This window comes from Alligator mississippiensis, chromosome 5 (genome assembly GCF_030867095.1).
Source record: "Alligator mississippiensis isolate rAllMis1 chromosome 5, rAllMis1, whole genome shotgun sequence".
In the NCBI taxonomy this organism is placed as follows: Eukaryota; Metazoa; Chordata; order Crocodylia; family Alligatoridae; genus Alligator; species Alligator mississippiensis.
In genome coordinates, this window is record NC_081828.1 from 106,701,427 (window position 1) to 106,714,894 (window position 13,468).

Consider the following 13,468-nt stretch of genomic DNA (forward strand, 5'->3'; position numbering starts at 1 on the left):
ATTCATTCAGAGAAAGCACCTAAGGTTAGAGATAAAGAATCACAGAAAATTAGGGTTGGAAGGGACCTCAGGAGGTCATCTAGTTCAACCCCCTTATCAAAGCAGGACCATTCCCAACTAGATCATCCTAGCAAAGGCTTTTTTTTTTTTTTGCTAGGTCTTAAAAGCCTACAAGGATGGAGACTCCACAACCTCTCTAGGTAGCCAGTTCCAATGCTTTACATCCCTCCTTGTGAGAGAGTGTTTCCTAGTATCTAACCTAAACTTCCCTTACTGCAACCTACCATTACTCCTTGTTCTGTCATCTGTCACCACTGACAATGGTCTAGCTCCATTCTCTTTGGAACCACCCTTGAAGTACTTGAAGGTTGCTATTAAATCTCCCCTCAGTCTTCTCTTCTCCAGACTAAATAAACTCAGTTCCCTCAGCCTCTCCTCAGAAGTCATGTGTCCCAGCCCCCTTACCATTTTCTTGCTCTCCCCTGGACTGTCTCCAATTTGTCCACATCTGTTCTGTAGTGGAGGGCCCAAAACTGAACACAGTACTCAGTACTCCAGATGTGGCATCACCAGGGCCAAATAGAGGGGAAGAATCACTTCCCTCAATCTGCTGGCACCGATTCTATTAATGCAGCCCAGCATGCCATCAGCCTTCTTGGTAACGAGGGTACACTGTTGGTCCATAATTAGATTATCGTTCAGTATAACACTTGGGTCCTTTGACTGGCTAAGCAGCAGCTCTGCAGAAGTCTCCAGCCTGTACCAGTGAAGCCTAGCTTCCATATGCAAGAGTTATTAGTGATGAATAAACCTTTGTTTAGTTAAGCTTTCCCCTCCTCACTTTCTCCTCCATTATATATCTGCTTTAGTAGGAATCATCTGGGTCCAAAACATTGAAAGAAATATTGTTCATGTGAAAAAGTCCTGCCTAATTTTCTATAGGTCCAGAGGTTCCTATTTTAAGGTGATTATCTGAAGTAATTTTGACCTTTTTGAGAATTGCCAATGCAATAAGAAGTCTTCACTTAAAGGAACAGCACCTGTTCTAGACCAGAGGAATAAAGCATGAGAGTTTCCAGTAAAATTAAGAGTTATGCCAATGAAATCCCACACAGGATAGGCCCAGTATCACGTCTAGACTGTCCAAGCATTATCCAAGTAGTAAGGGGTGGTACTTGCAAGAGAACACAAGTATTCCTTGATTGATTAATTCTTGTTTGATTTATAGAACTTAGATTTACTATAACTGAGTAGCAGACACTAAATATTTTTAGTAGCATTTTAGAAATAAATACAAAGACCATTTGATAAAGCAAGAGATTTTTCAAAGGCAACAAAAAGGATTTCAATTTTTGCTGGTTAATGAGTGCCCCAGTTAAATGACTAAGACGGTGCTTTAAATGAATGCTTTTTTTGATTTTTTTCCAAAGCTTGTTGAATCGCGTTTGAATGAATATAAAATCTGTAAATATGTTTTAGTTATAAAACTCCTTAAAATGCACCCAAATTAAATAATTATTCTTGATCTATTCAGACCAATAGAAATCTAGTCAAGTGGTATTCATTTTTATCTTCTTTCTACTCTACTTGCTACAAATACTCTTAGAAAAACATCATTAGTTTAACTACTTAATACATTTGTTCCATTTGCCAATAGTCTTTTTGTTTTTTTATTTTCTTCAATGGGAAAGAAAACTTGTGACAGAGCCATTTTAAACTCGCACACTGAAACACAGATATTGAACTAAATATAAAAACAGATATATGAAAAACTATAACATACGCACACAGAAACAGTATGTCAGAAGATGGAAATGCCAAGAAGATTATTCTTAGCAAATGCACCCTGCAGTCTTCATATAGACTCATAACAGAGTTACTTGAACCACCATTTCAAGAGCACACACACAAGCAGGGCAGCATTGTGCTATTTAAAATAAAGAAATATGAAGGGACTGGAAAACTCCAGGGATTAGTAAAGAGATTCAGAACCCAAGTTATTGGTTCAAATTTATCACTGGTTGGTAGGGATTAAAAATGTTTGCATTCTGGTATCTGTGCATAGCCTTTATGAAATGAGACAGTCATTTCAGACAAGTTTTTGTCAAACATCTGTCTATATCACCGAGTCCATGTTTATGTTTAGCAATTGTTGACAACCTCAGCAGAAGAGACAAGGAATAAATGGCCACAGATTTTCAATGATTCAAAAGTATGATTTGTGTATCTCTACCTGTTCTCTCGAGAAATAGAGGGTATCAGGCTCTAGACTAACTTTCATAAGGATGGGGAAAAACCCGTTCCAAATACTATTTATCAAAGTAAGCTACTGTTGTATTGTCAGCATACCTCATATGTCAGAAGAGAGGTAACATGTTCAGTCATACAATGCAGTAAAATGAAACTCATAAATCCAGACTAAAATTGAAAACAACCCCCCCACCCCCACCCCCCCCAGTGCTAGTCTCCTATAACTTGGTATTGACAATCACCACCTTTGGCAAATCATCCTCTGAGTACATTTAACTACACACATGCAATAGTCAGACCCTGATACACAAGGTATTTCTAGGACTCAGATAGAAGTGCCAATTTTCACCCAATGTGGTCACAGAAAGCAACCTATAACCATGACCAAACAAAAGAACATGGCTACAGACCACTTAAAAAATGGCATATTGGGCAAACATCTGAACACTCATTGCTTTCATGGGTCAGATGAAGATGTTTCAAAACAGAGCATCCCAGCCTGTGGCTGTTTTCAAAATGGGAGGGGGAAAAGGAAGCAGAAGGAGTTCAGTCTTGGAGGGGTTTCAGCCCCCCACTGGAGGGTGGGGTGAGTGCATTGCCCCCCCCCTCCCGAGGCTAGGGTCTTCAGTTCACCCACCCCACCCTCCAGCTCTGGCTGTACAATGCCTACAATGAGCTCCCTCTGCTCCTTTTCCCCGTCCCATTCTGAAAACTTTGCAGCCTTTTAGGGAGGAGGGGCCATTGCTAAGGGAAACTGGCTGCAGTCCACTTCCAGGTGTTCTGGGAGTGTGTGGCCCCCCCCATACCCCTTTGGCTTGGCAATTGGCTGCAAAGGGACCCCCAGTACCTCCTCAGAGGCACCAGCTGCTGAGCTGGGGGGGAGGGTGCAGGGGGGCCCCCCAGCGTGCTCTCTGGTGGACCCAGAAGTGGACCAGAAGTGCTTCTAGTCCACTTCTGGGTCTGCTGATGAGCATGCTGAAGAGCCCCCCACACTCCTGTGGGACACTCCATCTGCCCCAGCATCACAGAATTCACGAGCCACCTGCTACTCTGAGGTATGTAGAAAAAAACATTTAAAGCTGTGTCTATGTCCAAATCACCAAATCAATTTGGAGGTTCCAATTCGATTCAGAGATATTAAAGGGTCCTCTGATTTGCTTCGGATTTGGAATTTTGGCCACCGAATCATGCCGAATCTCTGCTGAATTTAATCAGGGACCAAAACTTCATACAGCCCTACTAACTATCTCTCTCCTACTGCAGGGAAAGGCACCTGTCCTTAAAATGGAATACCTCATCCACAAAAGGATGGAGCTAATAGCCAACTATGCCAAAACTCTTCCTTGGTGCTGCTGTACAGGTAGAACAGAGTTCTAAAGAGTTTTACAAATCTTGCTGCTGTGCTCATTTAGTTCACATTTGGTTGTGTGAAGGAGTTGCACCTTCAAAAGAGTCCCTATAAATACTGACTACCTCTGTGGTCTATACCCAAATGACAATTCTGCTGTAAAATATTCAGTTTAAGAACATGTTCTTTCACAAATTTCACCTGAAAAAATGAATCTAGGTTCTTTCTTGTTTGAACATCACCACAGGTCATGCAAATTCTGCTTTGTTAACTGTATAACCTCATTGTTTGTAAATTATTCCTTAAAACACCATGCCTACAATGATCTTAAGCCCCCCACCCCACAATTTAGTGCTTTACAAATGCTTTCTATATGATGCAGGAGAAGAGATGGAATTAAAATCACATTTTAGTCTATAGTATGAGCAAGAGTTAAAAATCAGATTTGTGCCTTTAAATCAAGTAAGTAGGGCTGTGAATACGCACATATGTTAGACCACTTGAATAAGAACCTGCTATTTTTTGTAATCGTGGTTCTTAAGATAGCTATGAAAACAAGGCAACTTGAACTGCTAACTGGAGTTAAACCCCCATTGCCTTTTCATTGCTATTTTTATATTACAATTCACATCATGCCTTTCTACAGTGTGGAAATATTCTTTGCATCTTGAGTTGTGATTATTTTGTATTGCAGTAATAAAGGCAGATTGTGCAAGGTACTGTACAAACATGTAAAATCTGTAATTTAATAAGAATAGCATACAATTTATATATATAAGAAACAAAACAAAAAAAAACCAGCTATGAAAAAGGATAGAGCTCACATGCAAGGTGAACAACTGTCTCATGAATTCCAGAAGTGGAATTTCATTAGGATGCAATTTTTTGTCGTCATTAATAGGACCAAAGCAGGGCAAGTAGATATCTAAGGAGGCATGACTATGGGAATTGAACATCAGATCCTATCACACCTTATTGTGTGATAGGATCGTGATCCCAGGCTCCCTGTGCACCAGCTCCTGCCCCTGCTGATGAGGCTCCAAGTTGGGGTAGTATGTGGAACACTGCCCCCCTCCCTCCCAAAGCCTGGTCAGCTATGGATCTCACAACGAGTGGTGCACTCCAGCACCTGATGGGGCTCCCAGCCACAGGGGAGCACCTGGCCACATGTTCAATTAATGGAGTGATAAGAATGAATCATGCAAGTTATTACACATTTTTTGTGGAATAACTGGCTTATTGCTTGTTTTATCAAGCCATTAATTGATTGAACAGGTAGCTGGGTCACAGCTTAAGTGTAACTTGTGGAGGTGGCATAAAACAGAGAGAGGCAAGAACAAGCATCTAGGAACAAAGCACAGAAGTGACTTAGTTGAGTTTCAAAGATTCCAAGGACATCAGTAGGCTGGTAGGGATGCAAAAGCCCTGTTGGTGCCAGTAATGCTGTTCCTAGAAAGCATTTTAGAGACATAGGGCTTTAAAGCTGCCCCCTGAGTCTTTTTTGCATCCTTTACATGGATCATGGGCTGGGAGAAGGGAGACTGCCAGAATCTAGTGCCCTTGAGCATGATCAATTTCTCCATGACGTCTCCATTTTACTTTATTAGTAAGGAATTTAACTTTTGTCACATATGTCTTTTTTTCTTTACATTACTCTCACACTTTGATTAAACTATCTTGTTGCTTCATGTTTGGTTTTGTCACATCTGCCCATAGGTAGATCTTTCTGTTTTACCTCTGTGTTATTTTAACCTCATTGTTTATCAAATTTCCTCTAAAGAAGTGATGGAGATGAAAGTGTTAGTATCAAATACTAATTTTCAACAGAGATGGTCCAGATAGCAGACTTTCTTTTATGTCAGTAGTAATGAGAGTCGGCTTGAGGCAAAGATTTGAACACTGGCCTCATTCAAAGACCTAGATAGAACTGAAATAGAACTCAAACCAATATAATGCTACTCGATATGGCCTTGTTGTCAAAATAAGTACTTCACAGGTGGAGGAGTTGGGATTTATTCCTAGCAGTGCCACTGACTTCCTATGTGGCCTTTGACAAGTCAGGCAAAGTGTCTGTGCCTTAATTTTCCCCCCCCCCAAAAAAGTGCTCATTGGGATAACACATCCTTAAATCACAACTGAAAGAACAATGCCTGCAAAACATTTTGAAGGTAGACAAAATATTTGTGTTGTCTTTTACTATAACCTGAAGAAAAACAGGTGGAATTTCCAAACATTTTGTTAAACAGCTTCCATGTGACTCTCCTTGCCAGCATATCAGAAGGTGTTCTTTATTTTAAAACAGAAGGAGCATCTGTTCTTTTTTTTTTTTTTAAGATAATAATTGAAACATAAGTGCATTTGCTACACAAGGTGTCTTTAGAAAGATACAGCCATGATGCCATGAAAGCATTTTTTAATACTGCTGTATCTTTGCAAGAGACAAGTGAAACAGAACCAACATGTCAAACACTTTATATAAACTTTATACAGTTAGCCCATGTGAAAAAATGAAGATTCAATGGAGCATCAATTGAAAGTATATTGCTGCTGTTTGCCTGTGACAAGACAAAAAGACGCAGTAGCTGTCAGGAATGTTTACTCTATATGCCAGGAAACTTTTCTATGTTGAATATTAGGTTGTGTTCTTTTGATCAATTTTTTTATGAATGTTTTGACTCATGTATATTAATAAATACTAATTATGTTGGAACACCATTGATTATTTATGAAAGAAGGTTCAGTGGAGATAGCTACAAAACAAACTCACTTTTTCCTATCAAATCCTCCTAACACTGGTCATGACAGGCTACTCTCTCTGGGGAGAAGCAGCACAAGACTGAGTAAATACAGATGAGTGCAATACAAGCAGAAAAAAATGGGCCACATGGCAAAATATCATATTTGTCAGTTCCTTGAAATAACTTCCAAACCAGCTTCTTTCCCAAAGTACAATGGTCACATGGTGGTTACTAGTATCAAACATGGCCTGAAAAAACTAGTATTTCCAAGAAGATCACATGAATAGACAAATAGTATGTTTAGTATATTCACCAAAACCATGAATCAGTTTTGTGTGTGTGGGCATTTGTAAGTTAAATTGGAAGAAAGAAAATTTACTGAGAAGAGGCAACGAATAGGCAAAAAGGTGAACTTTTTGGTGAAGAAAATTTCTACAGAGACGTGTCTAAATATTTAATATAAGGTATATGGCTATTACTCATACATTGATACATTGATATATGATGCCTAATGAAGTTATTTGAATGACATTGACTATAGCACTGGCTGAAAAACAGCAAAAATGTAAATCACACTTTTAAAAACTGTCTAGGGATGAAACAGCTGGTTGAGAAAGCCATTTTAAAATAGTTAGATTTCCATTGATTATACAGGGGTTTCCATTCTGCTATGACATATTTTTGTATTAATGCTTTGTGTGTTACTTTTTGGTAGTATAGAAAAGAAATATGCTTCACAGAACAGCTTTTATTTTGGGTCCTTCACAGTATTGCAGAGTTTGGGCAGCTTACCAACTCTTCACTTTTGGCTCCCAACTGCATGGGTATTAAGAGCGGAGTGAGCTGAGACAACTGAACTCAATTCACTTCAGACACATTAGATTGTCTGACTAGATGCAATCACTGTTAATATCCCTGAGTTGTTCTTGATAAGGTATTTAATTTTTCAAGACATCTTGTCTCAACTATTCTGTCCTTTTTCAAACATCTCAATCATCAGTTTCTCCTGCCCATCACCCCATGAAAGATCAGTCTTTTTTTCTTTTAATCATTTGACTATGCATGCCAAACTACTTTCTTGCTGACAGTTGTAAATTAAATTTTCTAACTACTGGCATCAGAAACAGCACTCCCCTATCCCCTCCCCACACCTCTCCTCTGATCTGCTAATCCTGCACTACAAAGTATTAGAAAATGTTTCAGAGGCTTATTTAAAAAATAAAAATCTCAGACTGAAGTCATACTGCTTCATACTATTACTAGCATGGAATGCTACACACATACACTCTCAACTTGCATTCAGAAAACCCCTTTTTATTTCTTTTTAAATACTGTGGAACTTTGACGCCTGTAGATCATGAGTATCCGCTTTAGAATGGGCAGAAGAACTCGTTAATCAAAATTAAGTTTCCATTGTATTTCATACTCCTTTATATACCTTAAGGACAAAGGAAGAGAGAAAGATGTTTGTTTCCCCCTTGCTCCTTCTCCACAACCCCCTTTTTAATTTCTAATCTTTTTTTTCCAAAATCCAGAGGACCAGCTGATGAGAAATCTCTACCACAGTTCCTAGGAAGCCTGTCTAAAAATTGATTCTCATGAGATAATAGTTCCATTCTGGGACACTTGCCTCTCAAGTAAGCCTTTTCCTGACATAATACACAGACTCACTTGCTGCAGTGCAGAATGTCAGTTTACTCAGTTAGAACTTCCAATGCAGAAATTCAGCATGATGCAGTCACCCAGAGAAAGCAGCACTTACCTTAATTGAAATCTTTTCTCCGATAGAGCTGAGGCATCAGTCAAATAAGCACTGATTTAGGGACAATCTAAGTTTTCAATCAACACCCTCCAGGTAGCTGCATGCTGTGCTGCTGCTTTTTTCTGGTGATGTTGAACTCTTCACTGGCTATAGGAGAAAGAGAGAGAGAAGCTGAAATCCTCAGAGATTCCCAGTGAGTGAGAGAAGGAGTACCAAAGCAACGTTTCTTAACAAGAGATTCTCAGCAAACGTGCTCAGGTCTGGATGCTCATGTAACTGCTGTGATAGGCTCCTGTCATGTCCCCTGAGCTGTGGGATGATCATTGACCTGATTAGCACTGAACACTCCCTACATGCAGAAAAAGCACTGAGAGGATTGGTGGGTGGCAAGGGAATTGGGAAAAGCACCAGGGCCCCTTGGGAACCTTGTTTCTTCCAGGCTAATGGACATGCTGCAGCTGAGACTGTAATTTGGGAGGAGGTTATGCACAATGTTAACCATCTAAGGATTGAAATAAATGTGCTTTTGCAGGCTGCTTCTCAAGGTGCACCAGCTTACCATGTAGGGTACAGGCAAGTAATTAGAGATTGATGTAGATGTTTCCTAATATGAAGCTGCCTGTATGCAATGTTTGGTAAGCAGAGAAAGTAAATTCACACACTTGCCGATGACCCCAGAGACAAGCACTCAGTTAGAGCCTAGCATAAGTGAAATTAGTCTGGTGGGCTTATGTTAAGTGTTAATCCCCCAGATGGCAATCAATTGCCTATGCAAACAAAAAAAAATAAGGAAGGGAAAATTGAGGACTAGCTATATTGAATAAACATGTTTGACCATTTCAATAAACACAGATGAAGAATATTGAATTATTCTCTCTTTAAAATCAAGATCCTGCAAAGTGCAGAGAAAAATCCAAAGCAAAACTTAGAAATGCATATTCCTTTTTCTCAAAATAGTATAAAAATCAAATGAAGAATAAAGCAAATATTCAAAGGGCATGGCATGTTCTCACTTACACTGATGTTAATAGGAAAGAAGTCTATTAACACGTGCCAAGTCAAATAGATGGAAATAAATCAGCATGAGAGAAGAATCAGGCCACTGCCCATTGTCTTATTAAACATATCCCTTGGTTTACTTAATTAAACGAACTAACAGAAGGTGCAGAAATTGAGACACCAGTAGCTTGTCACAAAAATGGATCCTTACACTTCAGTGATGATGGTCACCTATGAAAGTGCTTGCTTTAGTAATGTTTTTTGTAGCACAAACATAATTTCCTTCTTGGATTAGCTTTGGAAGCACCAGCTCACGATAGAGATTAATTCAAAGGTCTTCACAGGCAACTGTTGTCTTTTGGGGGGAAACAAAATGAAAACCCCTCTATGGACAGTATTTACTTTGGCTGTGTTAGCACACTGATCCTCTGCACTTCTTTCCATTAAAATTAGTAAGAATTTTAGGAACAGGAATATTCACAGACTTGTAATTTAAGCACTAAATCTCAAAATAATAGGAGAAATGGATTGTATATATTTTTGCAAGCATTCCCACTAGTACCTTAATTACAAGTTATCTTCAACGAATCATTTAAAAAAAAAAAAAACCCACTAATGCGACTTAACACAACTACTCACAATTCAGCGGCACAATTTGAAGCTTCGGTTTTGTTTAGAATTTTTAAAAAAGCTCAAAAAAGTGTCATGTAATTTGACTAACGATTACATTTGAGAAACTGTCATTATTTCAGAAATCAACATAAGGAATAAAATTCTTTATAGGTCATATTCTGCTACTCTTGAATCCTATGGTGATGTAATGTATCTTATCCACAAGCAGTTCAACTAAATTAAGGAAGACGACTCAAATAATAAGGTATTACTCACCAGAACAGAAAAGGACCCTGAAATAATTACTAAACCCACAACTGATTACTAAGACTAACACCCCTCCTAGACGATCACCAGTTTTGAAGTATATAGACTGAATCATTGTCAAATTATGGTAATTTAGATGTTTTTAAAAGATAGGAAATTGTTAACACTGCCTCTTTGACAGTCCGTCTCTCTCTGTAAAACCGTGTGTGCAAGTATGTGAAAAAAAGAGAAAGCTGGATTTCTTTCTTTTTTAATAAAGGAAGAGACAACATGATAAGAACAATATTTCTACTGGGGAGGCATGTGCAGAAACTAAACATGGAATAAACTTTCAATAATTTTCTAAAACGGGTGGCCGAACTATGGCAAATGACACTACTGACCTGGGCAGCCTCTATGCATGCCACCAGGCAGATCAGAGAGGGGACAGGTAGCACAATGGCACATAGGTCAGAAAACAAAAAATATAGAAGCAGATCAGGCAGGGACCATAGGGCATGGAGTAGAAAGCAGATAGGACCGGGGAAGGGGACTGTAGTGGCACTTAGGAAGGTGTAGGCTAATTTGTGACATGCCTGCCAAAAAGGTTGGACCCCACTGTTCTAAAACATGCAATTTTGCAGTATATTTTTACATTAGTATAATGTTATTTACCAGCATTGCCAAATTCTGAACTATAGTTTCAGGGTATAATTGACCAATAGACCCAATGACCTCTGAGTACTCAAAAATACGCTGAAAAAATGTGTATTAAATAGGAAACACGTCCTATTAAATTTCAAGCTGTAAAAAGAAAACATAGTACATTCTCCTGCGCTACAAATTCCATGTGACCTGAGAAAAGCTATGTAGTCTCCAAGCCTTTGTTTTCCCATGTGTAAAATAGGAATAATAGTAATTACTTTGTCTGTCTCTTCTATTTACTTGGTAAGCTCTCTGAGACCGGATCTGTCTTTACCATGTCTTTGTATGGTGCCTGACATACTAGGATCCTAGACTTGCTTAGGGTACCTTGGTGCCTAATAATCAGGGATCCAGGTTTTCCACTTGCCACAGAAAAATGAGGAGCAATGCAGATTTTCTCCTTTAAATGAGAAAAATGTGGATTTTCTCCTTTGAAGGAGAAAAACCCAGGAAACTCTGGGTTTCCCCTTGCAGGCTGGCAGAGTTCCAGCCTGCAAGGAACTTCTTGGGATTGGTGGGAGCAGGATGCAGGGGGTGTCATGTGTATGCACACACATGCATGTGGCAGCCAGCCATGGTGATGGGGAGCAGCTCCCACAGCTCCCTTCAGGTAAATCTGTGGGGAGGGGCACAGGTGATGTGTGAGGGCCGGGGGGCACAGGCGGGGAGGCGGGCAAGTGCCCCCCCAGATTTCTGAGTCCTCGGCAGGGCATGGGGCTTCAGCCTCACTGGATCAGCTCTGGGCAGGAGCCACCTTCATATCCAAACAGGTGGGACCTGGTGTGGGAGGGAGCACCACACCACCAAGGTGAGGTGCAACAGTGGTACAGAGCTGTATCCCCCACTGCTGCCAGGTGGGCAGGGGGCATTCACCTTGGTGGCCATGGTGGCACCGTGCTTGCTCCCGCACTGGGTCCCGCCAACTGGGCCACAGAGGCAGTTCCTGCCTAGAGCTGGTCCAGCCCAGCTGCAGCCCCACACCCCATTGTGGGCATATAAATCTGGGGGGGGGGGGCTGCCTATCCCCCTGCCCCCCAAAAACATTGCCTGTGCCTCCCTGCCCAAAGATGTGTCACCTGTGCCCATACCCCCTGCTCCCCATACACCCACTTTGTTCCCCACACACTGGGGGTAGGGGGCAGTGGGTGAGGAGTGAAGGGAACCAGAAGGGCCTGTGGCCTGTGATTCAGGAGTGAGGGGAACTAGCAGGGCCAGGGGGCTATGGGTTGGGAGTGAGAGGCACCAGCAGGGGTGGGAGGCTATGGCTTGGGAGTAAGATCCAATGGCAGGGGCAGAGGCAAGGTACTAGCATATTAGGGGTTTTCAGCACTGCAAAGTGGTGGTGGGGACAGCTGTACCTGGACCTACATCCTCGTAAGCCAAGGGGGAAGGAGGAACTCTGATTTTCCATGATAAACAAAACAAAATCAAATGCAAAAATAGACATTTAGAATTTATTTTATTATAATGATTATAAAGGAAGCCACATATAGGCTTCCTTTAAAATTGTAAATATATCAATAAAACATTGTGTTCATCTGATATCTATTTGTCTAGTGGCATTTCATTATAATCTTGGAAAAATGCAAATTTTGGGTTTTTAAATAGGAGAATATGGGATTTTTATTTATTTTTTTATCAGAGAAGTTAGGATTTTTAAACAGAGAAAACCAGGATCCCTGCTAAGAATTATAAATGAAACCAAAAAGGAGGCATATAAATATATTAAAATCAAACATAAACAACAAATTCTTATTGGCATTTTCCTTGGCTGGATTTGTGATGCTCTTTTCCATGTCAAGAGTGAGGTAATTCTACTCTTGCAAGACTTTAATTGGAGAACGGATTGCTTCTTGTCCCCTTAAATCTGTGTCATTCAATAGGCAGCAGATCATTCCAACATTTTTGATCTCATTGGCTCTGACAGGGTGTGCCTTATGGAACAGTTAATCCCCCACAGAGACACATCCTATATTATTTAAGACTTCAAGTAGAATCACAGAAATTAAAGATGAAAAAGACCTTTAAGGTTATCAAACTCATCTCATTGTCATTGCAGGATCACTCCCTATAGCAGATTTACTGTCTTTCATTCAGTCTGGTCCTAAATCTCCACTGCAATTGAATTTCTAGCACTTTTCTTGGGAAAATATGCCACAGTTTAATACTAACTCTTTCCTGTTATTGGCCTTTTCTTTCTTTCATGCCAAGAGCTAATTATACACCATATATTGCACTAAATATCTTCTATCCTCTGGATCTATATGTAGCCCAGGTGTACATGGGTTTGTACTTCCCTCTCCAATTGAGGGAACTATCGGCAGGGAAGTGTGCTGTGGAGGGACACAACAGCCCAGCAGCCGCCTCTGTCCCCTGTAGAGTCAGATCCAGTCAATCAATTACTTAACTATATACAGATTTATTATTACAACAAAACCGTTAAAAGGTAAGGACATAGATTATATATATATATGTACACATTTACAAAACAATAAACCCTATTTATATATATATATATATATATATATATATATATACACACACACACAGATATACACACACCCAATTATCATTTAAAATACAGATGAACAATAGAACAAACCAGACCAAAGGATATTGATTGGGCAACCTTATAACTATTCATATACAGACTATTACTTCAAATTATTCACATAAACTGTAAGGCACAGTCCACAAATATAATCATCAGTCCCTAGACTACCTGGGTCCCCTCCAGGGCAGGGGCCGCACTCCCAAGGTATGACTACAGGAAAGGAGGTGGAGGGAAAGAAAAAGGAGAGGAAGACC

At 40.0% G+C, this 13,468-nt stretch overlaps 1 protein-coding gene across 2 annotated transcripts in view; it reads right to left on the reverse strand.

Annotated features, from left to right (window-relative positions):
- The window catches only part of CDH12 (cadherin 12), a 976,881-nt gene that overhangs the window by 344,125 nt on the left and 619,288 nt on the right, over positions 1-13,468 (reverse strand). Inside the window, exon 3 of one of the 2 annotated variants that reach the window (XM_059728628.1) lies at positions 8,099-8,245. The gene's annotated coding sequence lies outside the window, so the exon portion shown is untranslated. Of the gene's footprint in view, positions 1-8,098; positions 8,486-13,468 lie in introns of those variants that run through there. The other variant, XM_059728629.1, reaches the window with a different exon arrangement.